Genomic DNA, 26626 nt, shown 5'->3' with positions numbered 1-26626 from the left:
TTTTCACATTTTTTTGATTCACTAAAGATTTTAATTAATTTTTGGGACCAGCAGTTACCATAATGACTATGTCACTGAACTCCCATGTAGTCGAGCGCGATTTGCGTCCCTGACCCGGTGGCTTAAACTCACGCCGGGCACGTGTCCATGCGTGCCCAAGATCCCGAGAGGAGAATGGAGGAGAAGAGATTACGGCATGGCCATCTCCCCGGGGGGGCGATTTCTTGCTTTCTGTCTCTCTTTGTCTCTCTGGCGAGTGCACATGCCCTGTAGCAAAAACCTCTCAAAGAAATAAAATAGAAAAAACAATTTAATTAATTTAAAAACTTTCAATAACAAGCACAGCTGATATATACATGTCTATGAATGCATGTCTGAGTTTAGGCCTAAACCTTAGTGAGTAAAGTGAACATGTTAAAAAGTTGCTCCTCACTGGGGCTATACAGCTTACTGTAGCCATTAAATAGGTATTGTTAGGTATTTTTAATGCTTTTTTTTTTTTAAGAAAAACAGTTTTAGTTTTAATAGATCAAAATAAAAAATGTTAAAAGAAATTTACTTAAAACTCAAGGTCAAGAAAAAGTTCAAATAGTAGGTAGATGAATCTATCAACAGCTCAAGAGAAGGAAAAAATCCTTAAATATGAAAATAAAAGCATCTAAGAAAAGCAGTAATATTTTAGTCTAAAGTAAAAAAAAAAATCTATTTCACTAGTTCAGACTCAAGTAATGAATCTCCTATTGAATTTGCATTGTTACTGGGTCTGATCTTTCCATTTAAACTCTGGAAGTTAATATTCAACTCTGGACTTGTCCCTACCATTAGGCTGGCCATTCTCTTGGTTGTTTTTTGTACTCTTATTTCTGTGTGTCTGACTTTAGTTTTCCCTGGTATGGCACTCCCTTCAGCATTTCCTCGAAAGCTGGTCTGGTGTTGGTAAATTTTTTCAGGTTTTATTTATCTGAGAATATTCTTGTTTTTTTCTTCCCATATTAAAGATAATCTTGCTGAAATTGTTTCTCACTTAACACCTTGAATATATTTCCCCATTCTTTCCTTGCGTGCACTGTTTCTGATGAGAGGTCTGATGTTTGCCTTATGGGATATCCTTCAAAATTAAAATGACATTTTTCTCTTGCCAAATTTAGTATCTTGTCTCTGTCTGTGGTTTTGGTCAATCTGGCTATGATGTGCCTTGGGGAAGATCTTCTTGGGTTGATTCTATATGGGGTCCTTTGTATTTCTTGGGTCTGGATATTTGAGTGCCTCTCTAGGTTTGGAAAGTTTTCTTCTAGGATTTTATGGAATAGATTATCAATAGTTTCTTCACCTTCCAGGATACTGATGATCCAGATATTTGGGTATTTAATGGCATCTAGTATTACTCATATGTTATTCTCGTTTTTGGGGGGGTTATATTCTCAATATTTTTTGGTGAATTTTTCTATGTCAGAGATTCTATCTTCTATATCTGAGATTCATCTTCTGCATGATCTAATGTGCTTTTCATATTTTCAAGGGAAGTTTTGATTTCTTGTATTACAGCCTTCGTCTCTAAGAATTCTGTTATTCTTTTTTATGATGTATATCTCCTCTTTAAGATCATGCAAGAACTTCCTCACCTCCTGGAACTCGGTGTCTCTTTTCTCCTACATCTTCTGGAGCTCATTGTCTCTCTTCTGTTAGCATCTTTGTTAGCTTTGTCTTATGAACATTTTAAATTCTTTATCTGAAATTTCCATGAGTTCCTTTATATTCTCTGTGGAGGAAGAGGAGTTATTCTTTTCCCTTAGAGGAGAGATTTTTATTTTATTTTATTTTTTGGTTTCTCACATTTCTTGTGCCTCTGTGGTGGTTCTGGCCATCTGATGGATTATACGGTTTTCCCTAGTTTTTGGAGCTAAATCTGAACATTCAGAGAATGCAGGAGGAGGTGACCTGCAATCTCTAAACATTATCATTTTTCTCCCTTTGCACAGCTGATTCCATGAAAATTGAGGATTAATCTGGCCCTAAAAGTATTCAGAAATTTGGTTACTGAGCACTGAGACCTGTCTAGAAAATCAATGTGTGGAGGCTGAGTAGAAAAGTATGAAAGGTAAAATAAAAAGGAAAAGAAATAGGAAAAAAAAAAAAGAGAAAAAAACAAAGACGATAAAAAAAATTGTGAAAAAAAAAATGAAAATCTGGACAGAGTGTCTTCAGTGGTCATAATCCCTGAATGGGGCCACTCAGAACTCAAATATAGATGGCCGCTGATTGGCTTGACCTGGTTCCTGGCTAGATCTGTGGGCAGGGGGGTTGAAGTCTCTATATAATGAAAGTTTAAATTTTGCTAAAACCTGACCTTCAAAATGAATGTATCTCTAAAATTCTTGAGACTTTAAATAGAATAAATATTCCTTTGGTTTATTGTGTGTGGATATCAAGTGAAGACAGGCTCTCCTTTAATGTCTGATTAAAGTAGTTGGTGTATTCTTTAGGCTAGTTCTGCTACAAAGAACCATGAACAATGAACATAATTTTTTGTCAATTTATCTGTAGCAGAATACATTTTTAGAACAAATATAAGGTATATTTTTAGAACAGTAAGGTAATTTAAAAAAAATCAATGTCGAACATGAAGTAGTAGCCTGCACATTTGCTGGTACACAGTTATGCAGAGACTTCTTTAAAATACTCATCTATTTTAATCTATCAGGCTAACTCTCATTATTTAAAGCTCTGCAAAGTAGTAGAATTCCAGGTTATATTTCACTAGATAAGAAATTTTATGGAAGAGTAATAGGCAGATATCTCTATTGGTTAAAAAAAAAAAAAGCACATGAAAGATATGTGACCCTGTTTGTATTAAAGAATAGCCCCTGACTTATAATGTCCTTTTGTTTTTAATTTTAATAAAATATTCAGTTTAAACTCAAGAGAGCAATATTTTATTATTGGGGCATGCTATGTCTGAAGTTTTGTGTTCCTCCAAATTTGTATGTTAAAATCCTCACCTCAAGGTATTAATGAGGTGATGTCTTAGAGAGGTCATCAGTTCAAGAGTGTGGAGCCTTCATGAATGGGATGAGTGCCCTTACTGAAGAATCTCAGAGAGATTCCTTACACCTTCTGCCATGTGAGAATACAGTGATAAGGCTTTGTTCATCAACTAAGAATCAGGTCCTCAACAGACTGAATCTTCCATGCTTTGACCTTGAACTTCCAGCTTCCAGAATTGTAAGAAATAAATGTCTGTTGTTGTCAAGCCACCTGGTGTAGGGTATTCTGTTAAGGTGGTCTGAATGGACTAATGTGGCTTAGTTCTAACATTTGTTCAATTAAATTCACATCTTATTTGACCCTCAAACATTGATTATTCATTATACAGAGTTCATATTTTAGACATTTTGCCTCCTACTATGTGGCTTGGACACTTCACCATCAACAACTGCTGAGAGATCGTGATGATGGGACAGAAATCAGGATGCCTGGTATACAACATCGCAAAGTCAAGTAGACTATTTTGTCATGATAGGAAATAGAATTAATTACAAAACATAATCAAATTGCCTGCAGATTTTCTAAATTTTTTAGGATACCTAAGTTAAGTTGTCTTTAATAAATGAGTTAGGTTTATTTAAAATAAAGCTTTTCTTACAAATAGACTCATTCTAAGCTAAGATGCAAATACAATACTACATACATAAGTCAAAATAATTATGATTTGACCTCATTAAATTGGCACCTTTCCCACGGATTCTGTCCTAATTTAGCCTTTCACCATGATTTCCCAGCAAACCCCCATCTCCAACCTCATTTATTCATCCTAATATTGTCATCTGTGTAGACCTTATTCTAAGTCCACCATGTTTATGAATGTGTTATTTTGTAATGCTCAGGTGATGTTTTATTCACATGGTAAGAGGCCAGTTTCTCTGCCTAGCACTTTTTTATTTGTTCAGGAAATCTCTCCTAATATGCCTCCTTCCAGGGACCAGTTATTTTTGTTCTGAGCCCTGGCTAGATTGCAGGTTTCACTGTAATAAGAATTTCTGTGTTTATGCTCCAGCTTCTTAATCTTACACACAGAAGAGGCTCATTATCACCCAGGCTTATCACATAACATACTATATATTTATGGCAAGAGGTTTGTGATTGTTTACATGTAAGAAAGAGCTTGAAAACATTTGTGGAAAAATGGAAGTGAAGTATGAGTTTACTTTAGTGTAAATAAAAATTTACCTGCCATGCATAGATTTTCATGATATGCATTTTCCACGAAATCTTTGGTGAACTTGCAGACGTCTCCACCAAGACACGTAGTGCCTGGAGAAAAAAAAACCTTTTTTTTTTTTTTAATGTTTGTATCATTAAGACTTATCAATGAACTTGATATTTTTTCAAGGTATTAATTAATCAATAAAAATTGAATTCAAGCTTGGTTTGGTGGAATGTTTTGTGGAGTCGGCAAGTACTCACAGATTATGGAAGCTGATTGTACATTTGCTCTATAGGTAAAATTAATATTCTACAATAAGGAAAACAAAAAATTAAAGCACTCAAAACACTTTCACTTAGATCTACAGAATTAAATTTAGGGACTGGCAGGACCGGCAGTTAGCTTAATGGCTATGTCACTGAATTCACATGTAGTAGATTGCAGTTTAAGTCCCGGACCCGGTGGCTTAAACTCACACCAGGCACATGTGTGTGCATACCCCAGATTGCTGAGTCTTTCTGGCGAGTGCACGCGCCCTATAGCAAAAAACTCTCAAAAACAAAACAAAACAAAAAATAGTTTAGGGACTGGACATTGGTGCAGTGCTAAGATGTGATGCTTTGTAAGGTTGATCCTTGTGGGAAAGTTCCCGGTTCATGTCCAGGAATTGCACACATGTGCACCCATGATCCCAGGGCTGGCTGAGAATGCATGTGACCTGTAGCACTGAGCACTGTTAGAGGTGCTGTCTCTGTCTGTCTCTTCTCTCCTTCTCTCTGTCACTCTCACTCATGGAAGAAATAAGTATACTTTACAAAAAGAAGTATCTCCTACACTAAGTGTTTTATGAACTTCTATGTTATATTCTGCTGATAAGTGTAAGTTACTGTCTATGTTCCTGAATATTCTGGAATCCTATTTTCCTACATGGTGAAAATTAGTCCTGTTGGTTATAATAGGTTATTTTTTATTCCTAGGTAGTCTGAAAATAATCATTTATGGGAATTTTATACAAGGTGGGAATTTTACACAGGTAGTATTGTGACTATTACAGAGAGGAAGGGCCTATCTACCACACCACCAGCACGGCGATAACACCTTGGTTCAGATCCAGAAATACCACACTGCTACTTTTGGCTAGCTAGTATCTAGAGAGTCCCTTACATCCCTCCTGCACTGGGAAAGGATTTTTAGCCTAATGGAAACAGCTCAGTACACATCATGTAAGGGAAGATGCTGAGACAGAACAAAATAAATCCCGAAACCCAAAGCTAGGATTTTACAAAAAAAATTTAGTCATTTTTCTATTCAAATGAGTTTTCCCCTTTTGACAGTAAACTAAGTACATTTATCAGGAGAGAAACTTAGCAAATAAAAGATGATTAAGTAATTAATTTCATTTTTTTCTTGAGCACCTACTATGTGTTATACAATGAAAAAAGACAGTTTTAGTATAACTTATAACCAAACATGTGTTCACAGACTTTTGGCTGTGACGTGCGAGGGCATGAAGAGATGGCAAAGAGCCCTCTCTAACCATAGATCATATAATTAGAGTAAGCCTTTTCTCTAGGCTGAGAAGTAATTGTTGCCAGGTGCACATATCAAAACCAATGCCAAAATGTGTAATGTTGAAGAATTATTATTCCAGTTATCACAACTTCCCTCAGTAATTCTAACTGTCAAGTTTGGCTGAGTGATTATATAAAAATAGATAATATAGACATGTCGAATTGTGCCTCTGGATAATTGCATTGTCATATTAAACCATTAAAACTACTGAATTATTATTTGTGTGTCTTCTTGGACACAAAAATAGATAATCCTATCGTTGAACTGAGGTTTAGGTAGGCTGTTATCAGCATGCATGGATTTTTGTCATGTACTGAGTCCTGTCATAGGTAAAACTGTCATTGTACACACTCATAAACAATCCATGTTATAAAATGCCAAGGTAGACGGGGCATAGATATCACTAACACTTCAAAGTAGAAAAGTGTAGCTTCAAGCATGAAAATATATTCTACTATATAATTTAAGGAAAACTGACGATCTTATTTACACTAATGTATTTCTCTATGCAAATTGCACTTTTCAAATTGTACTTTATTGAATGTGGAATAGCTTCTTAGGCTTCTCTTCAAAAGTTACTTCATTCATTCACTCAGAATATTTACTGGAAATGACAGAAATACAGGTGGTGTGTTGTGAATGAAGAAAAGTTTTGCTACTGAATGGTCAAAAAAACTAGTATCTTCTTTCTTTTTGTACATTTCTTCCTGAAATCTCTCTGTGTGCAAATGTATGTGTGTGATTATGTGTATATGTGTTTCTGTGTATATGTATATTGTGTACTTATGTATGCAGTGCTTATATCTGTGTGTAGGTTCATAAATGTATGCATGCATCTGCCATGGGTGACATATGTAGGTGTGTTTGTGTGGGGTGTGCCAACCGTGTGTTTATGTGTATGTGCATATTTATGTATGTATGTGAACTATGTATGTGTGTTGTGAGTGCGACTGTGTATGGTGTGTGTATTTGTGTGTGGTAAGTTTGGCATTTGTGTGTAACATGTGTGCATATATATGTATGTGTTTTTGTGTTTGATGTATATGTAGTGTGTATAAGTATATATGTACCTAATTGTTTATATATAGCTATATTTGCTCACATGTAGTGTATGTTTATGTGTGTATGTGTTTGCAGATGTGCATGTGTCTGTGTGTATGTTTATTGTACTGTGTATATGCATGTATGTGTATGCATTTTGTATATATATGTCCATATTTACATATGTTTGATGTATGTGTGGGATATGTGTGTGTGTATATGACAGAGCATCCTGAGTTATGAATATTAATAGGTAGACTTGACTACTAAACATATTTTATTTTTAGCCAGGAGACTCAGCTCAGCTCTCTTGAATTATTTTCTGAGGCTGGTGTGGGAACTTCACCTAGAGAATAGGATTGGGTCAAGAAATCATCCAGACTTGGGACCAGCAGTTAGTGTAATGGCTATGTTGCTAGACTCCCATGTAGTCGACCGCGGTTGAAGTCCCAGACCCGGTGGCTTAAACTCATGCTGGGCACGTGTGTGTGCATGCCCAAGATCCTGAGAGGAGAATGGAGGAGAAAGGATTGTGTGTGGCCATCCCCCCTGGAGGGCAATTTCTCGCTTTCTGTCTCCCTGTTTCTCTCTGTCTTTATGGTGAGCGCAAGTGCCCTAGAGCAAAAACCTCAAAAACCTCAAAAAAAAAAAAAAAAAAAAAGAAGTTATCCGCACTCATTTCTTTTAAATTATATCAGTAAAGGTACAGGTTGCTATTCTGATTATTATTGGTGTATGAGAAGTAACACATACCCATGAATCAAACAACCATTGTGTGCTCACATTCTGCTCTGAGTTGATCTTTTTTTCTGTAAAGAACTCCTGTGCTTGCTGTGACTCAACTGCTCCATGGCTTCTGCCATACAAAACTGTCATTTTTATGCTGTTAATGTTAGCCCAAGTTGCTGTGCTTTTCTCTGAAAACATGTCTGTCTTTTAGAATAGCATCAGATTCACTTTATTAGACAAAGCTCAGAACCACAACTCTCAGGGAGGGCCCTTTGCTTTCCCTTGGGAAGCCTCTGAGGGATAGTGCCCTACACGCTGATGAATCCTACATGCCAACAGAGTGGGTTTAGGAGCTATGCCTTCACCACATCAGAAATACTTGGTCTTCTCTAAAAGCGTCTGTAAGTTAAGAACTGAAGTGAGTTTTCAGGAACACCCTGGGCACATCTTCACACCAAGACCATATTTCCCTGATGGCAAACAAGACTTGGTCTTTGCTCCAAGGCCCTTTCTTTACTTGAGAAAGACTGAGGATAAGAAGGATAAGTTGGATTTTCAGGCTGAGAAAAATCTTCGTTCATGATATTTCTAGAAATTTCTGCCTGAATATAGGTAATCTCTTTTTATATTTGCTATAAGCAGCAAGAACAGGACAGTAGTCCCTAAACTCTGCCTGGGTTTTCTTATCCAGGTCATTGAATTGCTTTCCAGGTCACCTCTCATGACTGCTACCAACTTTTCACTAGAACAAAAGATGGATCTGCTGTCCTCCAGCTTCAAGACTATTCTCCTCAATTTCCTGGAAACCCAGAAAACCTTGCCAGGTTTGCCAAAGCCACTGAGCATCTACTGCCCTCTTATAAGACCCTCCAGCTCTCATTCATAGTTCCCTTATGGCCTTTCCAGCTCTGTTCCAGCTCTGTTCATCTCCTGGTCCAAAGCCAAAGCCACCTGTTTTAGACTTTGGAAGCTGGAATCATCAGACTTTTCTTTCACATACACACCTGGTACTTGGACTGGGATGATGTGAGACTACAACCGTTAATCAGAATGTCTGCATAGGATTCTCCTGTGGCTTGGTGTTCACATGGCATGAAGCTGGAAGGTATACAGACTTCCTAAAGGGTGAGTGGGGGTCTTCTACTTGACTATCTCTATATCTAAAGTAAAAATTCTATTGCCTCTAGCGATCCAGCCTCAAAAGTCAGATATTGTTCTTTCTGCTGTGTGTTGTTAGAGGGGAAAGCTACACAACTGCGCAGGCTCCAGGAGGAACCCATCTTTGAAGAGAAGGTGATAAGGTCTTGTTGAAGAAGAAAATGTGTGATGAAAGAAATCATTGCAGTCATCTTTGAAATGTAATGTAGCTCAAAGTTATCATGTCAAATATAATACAATTCTGGGTTTATGTTCACTCCCAAGTTCATATAATGAAGCCCAATCTCAATATCTCAAAATGTCATTGTACCTGAAAACAGGACTTCTGTTTTTCAAACAGGATCTCATTGTGTTGTCTATGTCAGTTTCCCGATTGAAATCCTCCTGCCTTAGCCTTGCCAGTCCCTCAGATTTTAGGTGCATGACACCATAGTCTACCTTTAGGTTGAACCAGGGAACCTAACCCAGTCCTACATGTGGTCCCCACCTGCAGAGCACAACACCTTAGCAGCATGTGCCACCTTGACTGGGTGCAAGTAGATTACTAGGTAATCAAGTTAAAATAAAGTGACTAGAGTGGGCACTAATCCAACCTGACTTGTGTCTTTATAATAAGAGCAGATTAGAGCACAGAAACACAAATAGATGAGCTTGTGAAGGAAAGACTGGAAGAAGATGGTATCTGCATGTCAGGGAGAATGGCCTCAGGAGAATCCAGCCCTGAAGCTGCCTTGATCTTGGATTTGTGGCTTCCAGAAGCATAAGACAAAACATTTCTGTTGTTTAAGTCACCCTACCTATGATATTTTATTGTCAAAGTCATAGCAAACAAATGCAGTTGCTTTGCCCTTTATTTAAGAAAGTTATAAATGAACACATTATCACAAACATCTTTTACTATAATCCAAACATATAGGACACTTCACAAAGAATAAAAAAAGAAAAAGAAAACTAAGTTAGAAACATATAAAATATAAATATATAGCTCAGATCAATGATTAATACATGTGTAATAAAGAATTTCCATTACCTCAAACTGGCAACAATTAAGTGGATAAATAGTATTGTCCTCCCAGCAGCATTGCACCAGGAGTTTCCAAAACTGTGAAATGACAGTGTGTCACAGTTACCTGTAATTGTGTTCCCTGTCTCTATTTTTATGACCTTTTCTCCCTCTGTTATGCTTTTCTAGTGGTCTGCATCGACCTCTTTCATGAAAAGGTGACAGAAGACTGGAGCTGCCCAACTCAGATGCAGAAAAAGTATATTTGGAGCCTTACTCTGAGGCCTTCCTTTAATCTTCAGGCTGATACCTGGTTTATAGTGACAAATTATGTTACAACTATAAATTTATATTGAAATAAAATTATTTTGTCTGCCAACCTAAATATTATATTTTCTTCTCAAAACAAAAGGAAGAAAAACATATGTCTAAATGTTTCAGGAATTGCTCCTTTTTCAAGCAGCCCATCTTGAACAACATATGTGTGAATAATCCTTATTAAATGACAACCAGAAAGCATCACTCTTATGGTACTTTCACATATTGGTGTTTTAAAAATAGAAAGAATTTACATTGTCATAAGACATTTCTTTTGGTGTAGAAAACATTCCACTTCAGAGAACTCATGATTAGCACTTTTCTAGTATTAGACTAGGTGCCAAATATATATGCTTTGAGGAAATACGTACTTGGTACAAAATCAATAATTATTATTCAAGAATATGGCAGCAAAAAATTTTGCAACCACATAAACACAAAAATAATCTAATTAAAAGTTTCCTAGGTGTGCACTTGATATTAAGATGTTTATGAGGTATATGGTCTAATGAGGAATATGGTTTTCTAAAATTAAATGCATGAAGTTACAGTCTTAAAATTATATATACATATATATTTAGAGAGAGATTTTTTGCTATAGGACACCTATGCTTGCCAGAGAGACAGAAAGTGAGAAATTACCCCCCAGGGGGATGGCCATACAGCAATCCTTTCTCCTCCATTCTCTTCTTGGTATCTTGGACATAGACGCACATGTGTCTGGCATGAGTTTAAAGCCGCTGAGTCTAGGACTCAAACCATGGTTGACTACATGGGAGTCCAGTGATATAACCATTACACCATCTGCTGGTTCCTATAGATCAATTTTTTATACTTACTCAGGGAAGACTAGATCTGAAGATATGATAGTAGAGAGGAGAAGTATGTACTAGGGACTGTATGGGAGGGCATGAGGGGTGGAGTGAGGACAGTGTGGGTGGGAAGGAGAAAGGGAAGAAACATTTGACAAAGGAATGTAAGCTTCTCTGTGGAAAAATATGTTCTGAAATTTTTGCTTTATATAAATAAAATGAATTAGTTTCAATGAGTATTAATATCTTTAAATATTCTTGATTCATCTAAATTTCTTTAAAAGTTACCTCTTAGATTGTGTAATCCTGATCGACTTTCAGCTTCTGCCTCGTAGCTACCAAAACACCCTTTGAAGCACTGAAAATTAAAATTTTAAAGGTGTAAAATGACAATTACTCTGATAACAAGGAACATAAAACATAAGAATTCCTGAGAATTTATTTGTGTACAAAAACTTTACTACTATACATGTTTCTGTATAAGTGTGAATGTTAGATACTGATAAGCTAGGGAAAAGCATCGAACATCTAGTTTTTCATTTAAAAAAATGTTTATTTATTTATTTATATTTATTTATTTATTTTATTTTATTTGACCAGAGAGGGACACAGAGAGAGAGAAAGTGAGAAGGCAAGGCACCAGGTCCAGAACTTGAACTGTGATCAGCCATGTGGAGTCCAGTGCCCTTAATCACCATGCCACCTGCTAGCCCTCTAGCAAGGTTTAATTCAAAAGATGGAATTTGGGAGTGTGGGGTGATCACATTACTTTCTCTGTGTTTTGGTTTGTTTGATTGCTCCCCAGTAAGATTATATGTACGTTACTTTTCAGATTAAGAACAAACACACAAGTTATATATAAATGGGCATTCACACATAACACACATCTTTAATATTATATGTGTGTGTATATATATATGTGTGTGTGTGTGTGTGTGTTAGAGAGAAAGAGAGAAAGTATGGTGTAATGCATATGACTTCAGGAGATAGTAAATGCTGATTTAATGTACTCCTCTTCCACATGGTCATGTTAAGTTTATTTTGACTGTGCTCTCTAAGACTCATCCATGGCCTATTGCTTGGAGGACTGACTTGATTTTTCAGATGTTTCTAACTGTGTGTGTAGGTGCATGTGTGTGTCTGAGAGAGATAGAGAGAAAGAGAGAGAGAGAGAGAGAGGGAGAGAGTGAGCCTATTTAGTAGTAGTATAAAAGATAAAGTTTAGAAAAAGCTTATTTATTCATAAATACTTGGAAAAAGACTTGAGATGATCTAAAAACAGCAATCCCAACTATACAGTAGGTTGTTACAACACTAAGCAGCAGCTAAGTAATGGCTTTGCAGGTGGGAGTCGATACTCACTTGGGTCTAGTCACAGCCAATGTGTGCAAGGATAGTGCCACCATTCTTGGTCCCTTCCTTTTCAATTATATTTCAAATATTTGTTTGAAGAATAGAAGTCCTAGGGACCAGCAGATGGCATGGTGGTTAAAGGTGCTGGATTCCCATATGGCTGACCATGGTTCGGGTCCTGGGCCTGGTGGCTTGCTTTCGTGCTTTCCCTTTCTCTCTCTCTCTGCCTCTGTCTGATCAAATGAAATAATAATGATAATAACAAATGGAAATAAATAAATAATTCTTTAAAAAAAAAGAATAGAAGTCCTACTTATGTAATCTCTGAGTGCTATAAAAAAGGAATAGTGAACATACTATTGGAGGGGTAAGTATTCAAAAAGATTTTGAGAATCTAGTACAATGTGCTGAATCAATAACCAATAATACAGTCAACTCTCCATATCCATGTGTTTTGCATCTGCAGATTCAACTAGCCACAAATTGAAAATATTTAGAAAAAAAATTACTTGTGCTGGTGTTGGGCACATACAGACCAGACTTTCTTTCCTTAATGACAAAGGAAATTGCCTACTCACTTGGCATTTATGTTTTGTTTGATATTTAAAGTAACCTAGAAGGCCAGCCCATAGTGTGGTGGTTAAGGCTGCTGGAGCCCACACTGCTAACTGGCTCAGAGGCTTGAAAAATATGCAGGGTGTGTGTGTACATGCCCGAAATCCCTAAAAGAGGGAGAAAAGGAAGAAAAGAGACTGTGATCTGACTATTCCCCACAAAGGGGTGGGCACTTTTCCACTTTCTTTCTCTCTGTCTGTCACCAGCAAGTGCACATGTCCTCTGGCAAAATTTTTAAAAATCTCTTGAGAAGGTCTAAAGTATATGAGAGGATGTTCTGCTTCATATGTAAGTACTGCATCATTTTGTGTTAGAGACTTGGGCTTACTTAGATGTTGGTATCTGTGAGGGTGGCCTGTAATCAGTCTTTCATAGATAGCAAAGATGATTGTGATTATGGAGGCTGAGAAGTCCCACAACATACTCTCTGCAAATTGGAGACTTAGACCAGTTTTGTAATTCTATCTGAGTCTGAAGGCCTAAGAACCAGAAGCTTAGATGTCCAAAAGCAGAAGAAGGGTGTACCAGCTCCAGGGAAAAAGGGGGGAGAGGGGAAGAGAGAGAGAGAGAATTCACTCCTTCACCTTTTTATTCTATTCAGGTCTTCAATGTATTGTGTGATGCCTGCCCACATTAGTGAGGTCAAACCTGTTTACTCAGTGTACTGATTCAAATACTAATCTACCACAGACACACCCAAAACTGTTTCACCAGCTTTCTGAGTATCTTTTAGCCTAGTCAATATTACTCATAAAATTAACCATTGCTATTAGATATTTTTAAACATTAATGCTTTACTCCAAAGACATATTCAGAGAAGATTGAGTAGGTTCTAAGAGGCCAGAAACATTTAATACACATACATCACAGAAACAAAGTATGTCAGAATTACTCTGCTGGATTAAGTAAAGGAGAGGATTCTGGGACCAGCAGATGGTTAATGGATACATGGCTAGACTCCCACAGAGCCAACCTGGTTCAAGTCCTGAATACTGTGACTTAAAACTCAAACCAGGCACGTGCCCAAGATCCTGAGAAGAGAATGGAGGAGAATGGATTCCGGCAAGGCCCTCCTCCCTGGGGGTGATTTCTCACTTTCTGTCTCTCTGTCTCTCTGGTGAGCACATGCTTCCTATAGCAAAAATATCTCATAAAAAAAGAAAAAGAGGATTCTAAAACAGCTATTTCATGTATAATGTTGTAAATAATCAATAGACTTTATTTTACCTAGTCTTATTTATTTATGTATGTATGTATGTATGTATGTATGTATGTATGTATTTTGGAGAGGTTTTCACTATAGGGCGCTTGCGCTCGCCAGACAGACAGAGAGAGACATAGAGATAGAAAGCGAGAAATCACCCCCCAGGGGGGATGGTCACGCCGCAATCCCTTCTCCTCCATTCTCCTCTCGGGATCTTGGACATGCACGCACACGCGCCCGGCGTGAGTTTTAAGTCACCAGGTCTGGGACGCAAACCGCGGTTGACTACGTGGGAGTCCAGTGACATAGCCATTACGCTAACTGCTGGTTCCCAATTTTAGATAGTCTTATTTCCAATATATATAAACTCACGTGTTGAAGAACTTCATAACATTGATACGTATAGCATATCCTTAAGATGAGGTGTGATCCCTTGGACAATTTACCAGAAGTGAAATTCTTTATAGACAGGATTTAATCATTGAGTTAGTCATCACCATACTTGGAGTTAGTCATTACTCTTGCGGTCCCTTTTCTAACATGAGAGCTACCAATATAAAGGACCAATAATATTAATAGAGAGAGAGCCTCATCACGTAGATAATTGTTACAAGGCTGGTGACCAGAGTCCTGCTGGACCACCGATTCTAAGTGGGTTCAATGCTGAATACTCTACTGGAAGCACTGGTAATTTGAATGCATATGGAAATGTACTTTGACCATTTGTAGGAGTTAATTCACGTATCTTTGGAAAATTAGAGATGTCATTATTCACCAAGCCTTGACTTCTGAGAAGTTACTGTCTGGGAAAAAGCATATTGCAAGTGGTAAAGATGTACAATGATGAAGAGTTAAGAACTAGTTTAAAGTGAAATCACACGCTTCAATATTATTTTCTTCATCCTTCAATTTTGTTTGTATTTAAATGGGGACGAGCAAAACAGCTATTAGGGTGATATATGTGAATTATACTTATCTCCTATGGTAGTAAAGTAAAATTCATCAGTCACATCTCAGAGTACTTCTCTCCATTCCAAAACCAAGAAAAATCTTAATTGATTTCCATTGTGTCTGTGATGTGAAACAAGGAATTAAAATTCGAAGGCTTTGGGATAAAACTACAAACAGTGTCAAAACACAACAAAACATTGTCAAAGCAAACCTATGGAGACAGTATTAAGATGTCAAAATTAAAATGATGTCATTGTAAATTACAGTAATACTTTTTGAAAATGAAGCTTGAAGACCTCTATTTAGATGAACGTACACTGCCACTCATTTCAAACTAATTCTTCATACCAGAAGTGTAGGCGGTGTGATGAATGTTCCAAAGCTCAGGAAATATACATTCCAAAAATAGCTAGAGCATTGTTACAAGTGAGCCATAAAATTTCTGTGTGTTTTGATTGTAATTTGAAACCCACTTCATTCTTCAATCTTGAATGTTCATATTTTCTCTTAATCTGGATAAATATCCCACATATGCATGTGATGAACAATTATACATATATTCATATTCACAGATCCCAGGACACAAACTGGAACATAGTAAGAGATCATTAAGATATTGTTTATTAAAAGCATAAACAAGTAAAATGGAATAGTATTATAACTTCAGAACTAATAAGAATGGGAGATGATGATGATGATGATGATGATGATGATGATTTTGGAGAGGTTTTTTTGCTACAGGATGTGTATGCTTGCTAGAGAGACAGAGAGAGACAGAGAGATAGAAAGCGAGAAATCACCCCCAGGGGGCATGCCATGCCACACACCCTTCTCCTCCATTCTCCTCTCTGGATCTTGGGCATGCATGCACATGTGGCCGGCATGAGTTTAAGCTACCAGGTCCGGGACTCAAACCGTGGTCGGCTACATGGCAGTTCAGCGACATAGTCATCATGCTAACTGCTGATCTCGGGACATTATTATTAATGGGAACTATTTTGTTAATAAACAAGTTGATAAGCCCAGTCCAGTTTTGCACATTATTGTCTTGTTATCAGGCACATCTCAAATGCCTTCAATATTATTCTTCTCACCAAGAACTACTTTCTAGAGCCAATGACGGTGTGGAGATGCAACATGATGCTGTGCATGACAGTTCAATGTGGGAAGGTTGCCAATTTGCATCAGAGTCCTTCCTGAACATACCAGGCAGGCATATACTCATGATCCTGGCCAGCTGAAGCTGAGAGGCGAATTAGGGGGTCAAGACCCTGTTGGAAGTGCTAAATCTCTAAATCTGTTTCTGACTCAGTCTGTTTTTCTCACTCATAGACTAAGTAAAATAAGACTTTTTTTTTTTTTAAAAAAAAGAGAATTATTGGAAACAGGATAATGGCTATTGGAAACAGGATAATGGCTATGTCATTGGAGTCCCATGTAGTGACCAAGGTTCGAGTCCCAGACCGGGTGGCTTAAACTCACACTAGGTGCATGTGCATGCATACCCATGACTTATAGCAGCATTTTGTGAATTAATAATGTACAAACACTAATGACCCTATAGTCCTATGGATAATTTTGAATTCTCTAAACAACATAATTTTTTACTAATCTTTTTAATGTAATAACTTTCTACTATCAGATTTTTATATCTATCAAAAATAAGTTAGAGAAACACCCCGTGCTCTAACGTATTTGGTCATCTAATCATTATCTCAAATGTCTATCTATATCTATATAATACATATATATTTTAGAGATAGATAATACCTGTAATGATTAAATTTTATTGATACTAAACACATGCCCCCACACAAGCACAGAGATATTATTAGCATCTGTATGTTATGTATTAATAGATTCAGCATCTATAATAGAACACATTATGGTTTCAATCTTAGTTTGTCAACTAAAGTTTTCTATCTTGGAATCTGCTTTTAAAGGGTAGTGATGGGATATATCCCAGAAATTCAAGTGTTGGGACTTGATTTCATTGATGGTACTGTGAAATTATTAAGTGAAAACTTAATTCCTTCATGTGGTCTCTGAGTGAGGTCTTTGGGTGTGATAATGTCAGTAGGGCAAACCCTCTATGACTGAGTGTATAAGCAGAGGGAATGACACCAAAATAGCAGAGATAAAGTCAAATAGATACAGACCACAATCTGCTCTGCTAAAAGTTCTGCCTTCTGTCATTTTGTGATGCCCTGGAACTTGCCAGACACCAGAATTATGAGTTACTAGACTTCTATTTCTTTATAATCCTCTCAATCTCAGATATTTCTCTTAGCAACACAATAGCATACCAAGACAAAATGTATAGCACATATGTGTGTGTGTGTATCTATATGTATTTTTTAAGAGTAAAGTTAAACTTTATATATAGATACACACATACATACATAAATACACATACAAGGGGACTTCAAAAAGTTCATGTAAAAACTTAATTAGGGTCTAAGTCCATTTTGTTGCAAACATTTTGAGATCTATTTTTAGTTTGTTTATAATGTGCAATTTATGTGACCTTTTTGAATAGTACACCTATATACATAATTATACATAAAATATAATTAACATCTTGTATTAGTGTGCTACATTTGTCACAATTAATGAGCCAATATTGATGCATTTTTATTAAAGTCCATGGTTTACATTAAGTATCTGTCTTAGTTTGCTCAGTCTAGTATAACAAAATACCATAGACAAGGCGAATTATAAACAGTAGGAATGTACTTCTTATAGTTCTGAAACCTGAGAAGTCCAAGGTTTAGGTGCCTACAGACCAGATGTCTGGTGAGGGCCCAGTCCCTGGCTCATTGATGGCACCTACTTGCTGGGTTCACACAGGGTGGAAGGGGCAGAACAGCTTTCTGGAGTCCCTTTTATAAGGGCACTAATACCATCCATAAGGGCCCTGCCCTAATGACCAAAACACTTTCCTAAAGTTCCACCTCTTAATATCATCTTAGGAGTTAGGGTTCAGCATATGAATATTTAGGGTATACAAACAGACCATTGCATTTTCCAGGTCTTCTCCCACCTAATTCATGTCATTCTCATGTGAAAACACAGTAATTCTATTCCAGTAGCTCCACAAGTTATAACTTACTACAGCATCAACTCAAAGTCTAAAGTCCAGAGTCTCATCTAGAAATGGAGTCAGCAGGTGGTGTGATGGTTAAGGTAACTGGATCACACATGGCTTACTATGATTCAAGTCCCAGACCCAGCAGCTTGAAAAACACACTGAGTGTGAGCCCAAAATCTTGAGAGGAGAGTGGAAAAGGGATTGTAGTGTGGTCATCCCCCTGGGCAGTGATTAGTGATTTCTCACTTTCTTTCTCAGTCTCTCTAAGAGAATAGAGTCTCCTCTAAAAATAATCTAAATCAGATACAAATGCACCCCAAGGAATGAGTCATTTTGAAGCAAATTGTTCATCAACTGTAAACCTGTAAAATCAGATGAGTTATGTACTTCCAAAATACGATAGCAGGACAAGCATGGGATAAATGTGCTCCTTCCAAAAGAGAGAAATAGGGAAAAAGAAAGGGGTAATGGGACTGATGTAAATTCAAAACTTCAAAGCTTGAGAATAATATTTGACTCAAGGGTTTGCCATCCAGGTGCATTTGGCAGAAATCTTGTTTTATGTACACAAAGATGTAATGGTCCTCCCTCCGTGACTTTTTGTGGCTTTGTCCTTGTGGCAGTTTTCTGCCTTGCCCACACAGTGGTCTTCTGCCTGGATTCTGTAGTGCTTCAGTGCATCCTTTGAAACCCAGGTGCAGGTGGCCGTTCTTCCACAGCATTGCTGGGTGCATCACACACAATACTGGATCCTTTCAGAGCCAGGAGAAGCTAAGGAGTGTGGTGAGGGACTGTGGGGAGAAGAGCCCTAGGTGGCATCATCAAGAAGCAAACGTTGAGGTCCATGGATGTGTTGGGCTTCTCTTCTGATATTTTTCTGTCCTCCCACAGGTCTGGAGCTCTGGGATTGTGATGTAAGAGGGAACCCCAAGGATCTCTGCAATATCTAGGGCCATTCCCCATTTTCTTGATAAATTACTCAGAAGTTCTACTTTCTGAAATATACTACGACACAACACAATTTAATAAAGTTTTTCACCACTTTATAATGAGAATCACCTTTCCTCTGGTTTCTAATATCATTCCTCATTTTCATTTGAGATTTCATCAGGATAGTCTTTATTTTCCATATTTTTGCAAATGTTATGTTCACAATTACTTAAGTAATCTCTTAGATGACTGAGGATAAGAAGACTACAGATGTATTTGGTTTGAATGTAATTTTTGCTATATATTTAAAAAATAAATATAGAATAATACACACAAAACATTATTTGAGTAGTGAAATAATAAACTGAATTTTCCTGTTATCTTTATTTCCTTCTTTGATTAGTATGCATTACTTTCATACCATAACCTTTCGTAAAAATAATCAAAGGAATAATTAACAATGAATCAATTATTAAATTATTCAGTTTTGCACAAAAAAATTATCATTATTCTCAGTAGTATCTGGTATAAAACAATTTTGACAATATTAATGAAACTTGATATCTCATCTCTGTTGGTATTTTCTCAAAAATGTGTTGAAAAGAAATGAATATTCTCTTTTTACTATTCACCAGTGTCTATATTCTATGAACTACAATGGTATCAGAGTGTGAGTAACTATATATCTATTAGGGGGATGTTGGGTAACCCATTTCAACTTTATTTAGAACCATGTCATTTATCAAAAACAAATATATAATCACAATCTGTTTATCAGTCTGAAAAGCATAAATGGCACACACTTTTTACCTGAATAAAGTAGATTAAAGATATCTTTTACGTGAATTCACATTTAACTAATTTTGTAAGAATCCAAACACAGTATCCTTCAATAGGGACTTTAGCCAATAGTGCAAAGAGTTGGTTTATTTATTGTGTTATAAAAAGTTAAATGGGGAAATTTACACAGTTAGTACTTTGTGAAAAGATGTGAGCATTTAAAATACACACTTTTAATTACTAGTTGATAAACCTGATCAGAGAAGAGCACTGACAGCCTGATGTTATAATAATATACAAAATAAAAAGAAATGAGAATTGAACATCTGTAGCTATAATTCCATTTTAGTCCATTTGCTTAATGCATTTTTGTTGTTATTAAACCAACAGATTGTAGATAGATTTAGCCTCAGAATCCTTATATAATGTAGCATTGCATGCTGTGCAAATGATAGAAACTACAGTCTTATAAGCTAGATTTTATAAGATATGATGCATGTGAGAAAAATAAGAAAAAACTAAGAAAATATTGAAGTCAGATACTTATTAAGAGGTCAGTTTTGGTCTCTTTCTTTTTTTTTTTTTTTTTTTTTGGAGAGATTTCTTTTCGCTATAGGGCACGTGCACTCGCCAGACAGACAGAGAGAGACATAGAGACAGAAAGCGAGAAATCACCCCCCAGGGGGGATGGTCACGCCGCAATCCCTTCTCCTCCATTCTCCTCTCAGGATCTTGGGCACGCAAGCACACGCGCCCGGCATGAGTTTTAAGCCACCGGGTCCGGGATGCGAACCGCAGTCGACTACGTGGGAGTCCAGCGACATAGCCATTATGCTAACTGCTGGTTTCCAGAAGGGCAGTTTGGTTTCTTGAAAATGCAGCTGTTATCAAAATGTATTGCTTTCCTATCAGATAAATATAATCTAATTATGAATATATGAAAGTGTACTTTGTTCATTGCTTTAAAAACATCTAGAGTTAGTAAAGTTTTCTATTTTCTTTTTTTTCTTAACAAATGACTTAATTTTTTAAGTAATTTTTGTTTTGATTTGCTTTTTTACAATTTTGCCAGAAGGCGCATGTGCTTGGCAGAGAGAAAGTGAGAAATACTCTTCCACGCAAATTGTTCACATTGAAATTCCTTCTCTTCCTCTCTTTCCTTTCAGAATTATGGGCAAACACTCACACACACCTAGTGTATTTTTGAAGCAGTCAGGTCCAGGACTCGAACTGCATAGTTGGTCATATTGTACCAGCCACCCTAACTACCACACCAGGGGCTAGTCCTAATTTTAGACTCACAGAATAATTGAAAGTACAGTTTCCATCTACATCTTTCCTGGCCACAAATACATTCTCTTACTTTAATTCCATTTCCTGCAATAGTGGTACATTTGTCACAATCAGTGAACCAACACTGACATGTAATTATCTAAAATTAATGGTTTACAATAGGATTTAGTATTACTGTAGTATATTTTATAGGTTTGGCCAAATGTATAATGACATGTATTCATCATTATAATATCATACAACACAGTTTTGTTCCCCTAAAAATCCTCAGTATTCCATCTGTCCCCCTCGTCCTCTTCCAAAATCCCTGAAAGCCACTGACTTACTGACTCTATGGTTTTAGCTTTTCCAAAATGTCATATAATTGTAATCACACAGTTAATAGATATTTCAGATTGGTTTATTTCACTTAGTAATATGTATTTAAGTTTCTTCCATGTCTTCTTGTGACTGTTATAAGTGCCCGTACAGGTTTTGTGTAGATGAAAGTTTTTAACTTATTTGGGTAAATAGCAAGTAGTAGAAATCTAGATTGTATGGTTAGGGTATATGCAGTTTTATAAGAAATTGCCAAACTATCTTCCACAATAGCTATGGAATTTTGTATTTCCAACAATTGATGATAGTTCCTGTTACATCACATCCTTGCCAGGATTTGCTGTTGTCATTGTTTTGGATTCACCGTTCTAATATGTATATAGTGGCATTCCATTTTAATTTTTAATTTTCTGATGACATATGGTGTTGAGTATTGTTTCATATGTTTATTCTTCATCTGTGTATTTTCTATTTTTTGAGAGATTTTTGCTATAGGACATGTGTGCTTACCAGAAAGAGGAAACAAGAAAGAGAAGGAGAGAGAAAGAAAGTGAGAAATCATCCCCCTTTAAGGCATATGGTCACTTTGCAGTCCGTTCTCCTCCATTCTCCAGTTGGGATTTTGGGCATGCACTCACATCATACCTGATGTGAGTTTTAAGCCACAGGGTCTGGGACTCAATCTGCTGTCGACCACATGTGAGTTGAGTGAGATAACCATCACGCCCTCTGCTGGTCCCAATATTTTCTTTTCTTAAAAGAATAATTTTTATTTAATTTTATTTATTATTATTATATTATTATTATTATTATTATTTTAACATAACCAGAAAGAAAGAGAGAGGGAAAGGGAGAAAGTAAACTACCAGATCTAGGACTCAAACTGTGGTTGGCCATGTAGGATTTCAGCACTTTAACCACCACGCCACCTGCCAGTCCCATAGTGGTATATAATTCTTTTCATACTAATATGGAGATAAATTGGCAGTATTTTTATACCAATTTGCTAATACTTTGTTGAGGGTTTTTGCATCTATGTCCATGGGAATAGCTATTCTATAGTTTTCTTTCATTGTAATGTCTTTTTCTGGTTTTAATACTACGATAATTGTGGTTCACAAACTGTGTTTAAAAGTATTTCCTGTTTCCATGCTCTAAAAGAGATTATAGAGAATAAGTACAGTTTCTTCTTTAAATATTTGGTCAAATTTATCAGTTAAGCCTTCTGAGCCTGGAGTTTTCTGTTTTGGTTAGATATTAATTATTGTTTCAATTTCCTGAACATATATAAACTTATTTGTGTTGTCTATTTTTATTTGTTGTAGGTATCGGAAGATTATGTCTTTTTAAAAGGAATTATTAACTTATTTGATTTGTTATTATTATTTATTTTTTAATTTTACCATAGAGAGACAGAGAGAGAGAAAGGGAAAGTGAGTAATCAAGCTTCTAGGTTCGTGACTTAAACTGTCATCAGCAGTGTGGAAGTCCAGCACCTCAACTACCGCACCACCTGCTGTCCCCAAAGATTATGTCTTTCAATCAATTTGTACATTTTATCTAAATTATCAAATTTGTATGCATAAAGTTCATAATATTTTTATGATACCTTTAATATCCATGGAATAGTATGTTGAGGGCCCTTCTTTTTTGATATTAGTAATCTGTATCTTCTATTTTTTATAGTTAATTTGGCTGGAGAGTTATCAATTTTATTGATCATTTCAAAGAATCAGCTTTTGATTTTGTTAATTTTCTTAATTATTTTAATTTTATCAATTTCTGTCTCATTTTTATTATTTTTTGCTAATTTTGGATTTAACTCACTCATCTTTTTCATGAATGTATCTCCTTTCAAACTGCGATGTGGAATCCAGATTTTTTCCATCTCATGTCCGAGAAATCCTTATAGATGACTTCAGGGGATGTTCTATACTACGGAAGGAGAGCCAGATTGTCTACACTGGATATAACTTTCATCTCAGGATTGACTCATTCCTTCTTGTCTAAGCCAGCTAGATACATGGTCTTGTTTAATGGCATGAACTGAGAAATTCAGTAAACATAAATATTTTTGAAATCCACGACTACTCTAAGATCAACAAATAATGTGGGGGAGGAGAGACTACAATGAGTTGACAGATAAGAGTAGGATCTGAGGAAGGATATTTACAAGAAAAATAGGGCGGCAAAGCATTAATGTGACAAAGAAATGGGCATTATCTGTTGAAGATTTTTTTATAGTTTTATAGTTTTATCAACTGGACTAGGGAGAAATGTTCACATGTTGAAATATTCTCTTTGAAAGTTAAATAATATGATTGAATGTATAAAAGAAAATGAAATAAAAAGATAAAACCAAACGTGGTTTGTTTCCTTCGTGCTAGAGATAGTAAGAAAATGAGAGACCAGCAAAGAAGGATGTGGAACTGTCTACACAGCTTGATTTATCTTTGATGAAACAGTATCAGTGTGATCATGAAGAGGGTGATAATATATCATTATTATGAAAGTGATGATAATGGTGATGATGACAGTGATGATGGTTAGTGTGTGCGTATTTGTGTTGTTCTTTTGATTATTAGATTCAGAATGTGGATTTGAAGAGAAGGTAGAACTACAGAAAAGAAAAATTTTGATCCATAAATTACTCAATAGGACACATTGGAACACAAGTATTGGCAATGTTCATTTTACTTCATTTTGTGGTTTGCTAACTAGGAGGACATCCATTGTGGCAAACTTCCTGGAAAAAGGCCTTGGTTTAGGATAAAAGTATCTCCTGCATAATTACCTTAATGATCATCTTTTTTCAAATACCATCTCTTGCTATTATATTCAGAAAACAACTCCAAGCAAAATTAAGTATTTATAAAACTCAGAATGGCATCATAAATCTTGATATTTCCTACGAAAACAGTCAGGTCTTACATTGGGAAAATGTGAGGGAGAGAAAAAGAAATGAAATATGAGGTTATTAGTCATATTGTGGGGAAGAATATGTGGCCTCAGGTGTGTTGGCTTTCTTTGGGTCACGGCTTGCTTCATCAAAGGTTAAAGCATCTTTATCATTAACACGCTGCATGTGCTTCATGGTTGACTTTTACATTATTGCTCCAGCTATTACTATGCATGCATTATTTATATGGTTGGCTATCATGGAAAAGAGGCAAGCAATTTACTTGTCAAAACACATTAGAATGCATGACTTTAAATCAGAGTCGCACGGGTTGGTAAAAAGCTATAATAAATGCACTTTGGCTAATACGTTAGAGTCGTGCAGTTGGAGATGGTCACTGTGCTGATTCAGAAACCTATAATCATAATCATCTCTGGGACACTTTGAGTAGAATAGCACTCGAAATTATTTACACTATGATTTTAATTACATAATAGTAAACTCTATTATTTCAATTTTTCTTTCCATCGATGAGTTTTAACATTAGAATAGCAAGTGAGTTCACATTACATTCTTAATAATTAAAGTCTTGGAATTAGCCGTGTTATTTATCTATGCACTAAGTAATATTTAAAGTGCTTAAATAATATAATTGTGTCATATAGTCATGGATTTTCCTTACTTTTTCTAGTCAGTTAAGCATTACCTATGGTACTTTCATTCAAGTCCCATTTTGTCCTACTGCAAATGCTTAAGTAAATTCCAACCACCTTTCCAGTTCTTCAAGTGTTGGTAAGGTCAACATCAAATTTCTGACATTTTAAAGATACCCAAGACAGCTGAAAGACGTCTAATCAGAGCAATGGCTCAAGGAATTTATTTTTTTCTAAATTCATTCAATTATAAACAATGCATAGAAGTGAGTAGAGATTACGAAAAGGTTGGCCTTATTGGTGTATATTTTCTTGTGCAGGGAGAATAATCAAACCCATGCACAGCATAACTTTCTCCTGTCTGCTCTTGAACCAATATTTTCTAACATCTTGAAAATATAATAGAATTCCAGAGAATGTGACTTCATTACCGTGTGACCTGGAGGACAAAGCTTGAGCTCACATGATTGACCTAGTATTGCAAATTAGTACCATAACAGAGATAAGTCCTCTATCAAATGCAATCTGGATTCAAAGCTTTCCCACTGATATTGGTGGCTGATTCCTAGTCTGGATGCTGTACTATTTCATGGGTTTTTTAAAAATTTTATATTTATGTATTTATTATTGGAGAGGTTTTGGCTACAGGGTGCGTGCACTCGCCAGAAAGACAGAGAGAGAAAGAGAGACAGAAAGCGAGAAATCATCCCCCCAGAGGGGATGGCCATGCCGCAATCCCTTCTCCTCCATTCTCCTCGGGATCTTGGGCATGCACACACACACACACCTGGAGTGAGTATAAGCCCCCGGGTCCGGGACTCAAACTGCAATCGCCTACATGGGTGTTCAGTGACATAGTCATTACGCTAACTGCTGGTCCCTATCTTTTGCTTTTTAATGTTATGTTTTTTCACGTTAAAAAATTGAGTAAAATGAAGCACAGAGCAGTACCCAGTCTTAGGCTAAGATTTCAGGATGCAAACAACATCTACTTAGTGCCCTAATTGCAGAAGAAACTTTGTAACTTACAAGGCAGAGGGTTAGGAAAAATATCTTTTGGACATCATGTTGGGAGTTCTTCCAGGTTACAGTAGTCTCCTAAGACCTGAAAGATAGAAACTGGCTGGGAAGTTTGGCTTCTTCAGGAGTTGAAACAGTATAGCAGTAGATCTGAGTGTACAGGCAACAGGAGCAAGAAAAATAGAGCCTGTACCTATGTGAGAAACCAGAGTGCCCAGCTTTCAGTCCTCCTGGAAACAAGAGACAGTGGAGATTTTCCAGCTCTCATGGGCCACCTATCCTGCTCTGGAGAGCCCTCACATAAAGAAGAGATAATGTATCCATGTGAGATAAGCTACAGTTAGAAACAAGCAGGAAGCTTTCTTTTACTTGCTCTTATTTCCTAAACACCTTGCCCAGAAAAAAAAAAGAAAAAGAAGCTCATTAAGTATCTTACAATAGAGATAAATACATATATATTTTACAATAGGAAAATTCTTTTAAGAATCCACTTGAGTATGAAAAGACAGTCCCCCAGTGTAGTCTATGTAAGGGGAAGTAAAAACAGTTCATAGAACATTCAGTTGGGTTTATGCCAAATTACAAAGGAAGAGTTAAAGGTGTCTAAAGATAGCTACCATGATTATCTTTTTTTTTTTTTTTTGAGAGGTTTTCGCTATAGGGCGTGTGTGCTCGCCAGACA

This window comes from Tupaia chinensis, unplaced genomic scaffold, assembly GCF_000334495.1.
Source record: "Tupaia chinensis unplaced genomic scaffold, TupChi_1.0 Scaffold000052_1, whole genome shotgun sequence".
NCBI classification, from domain to species: Eukaryota; Metazoa; Chordata; class Mammalia; order Scandentia; family Tupaiidae; genus Tupaia; species Tupaia belangeri.
The sequence above is the reverse complement of the archived record's forward strand: the minus strand, read 5'-3'. Positions refer to the sequence as shown.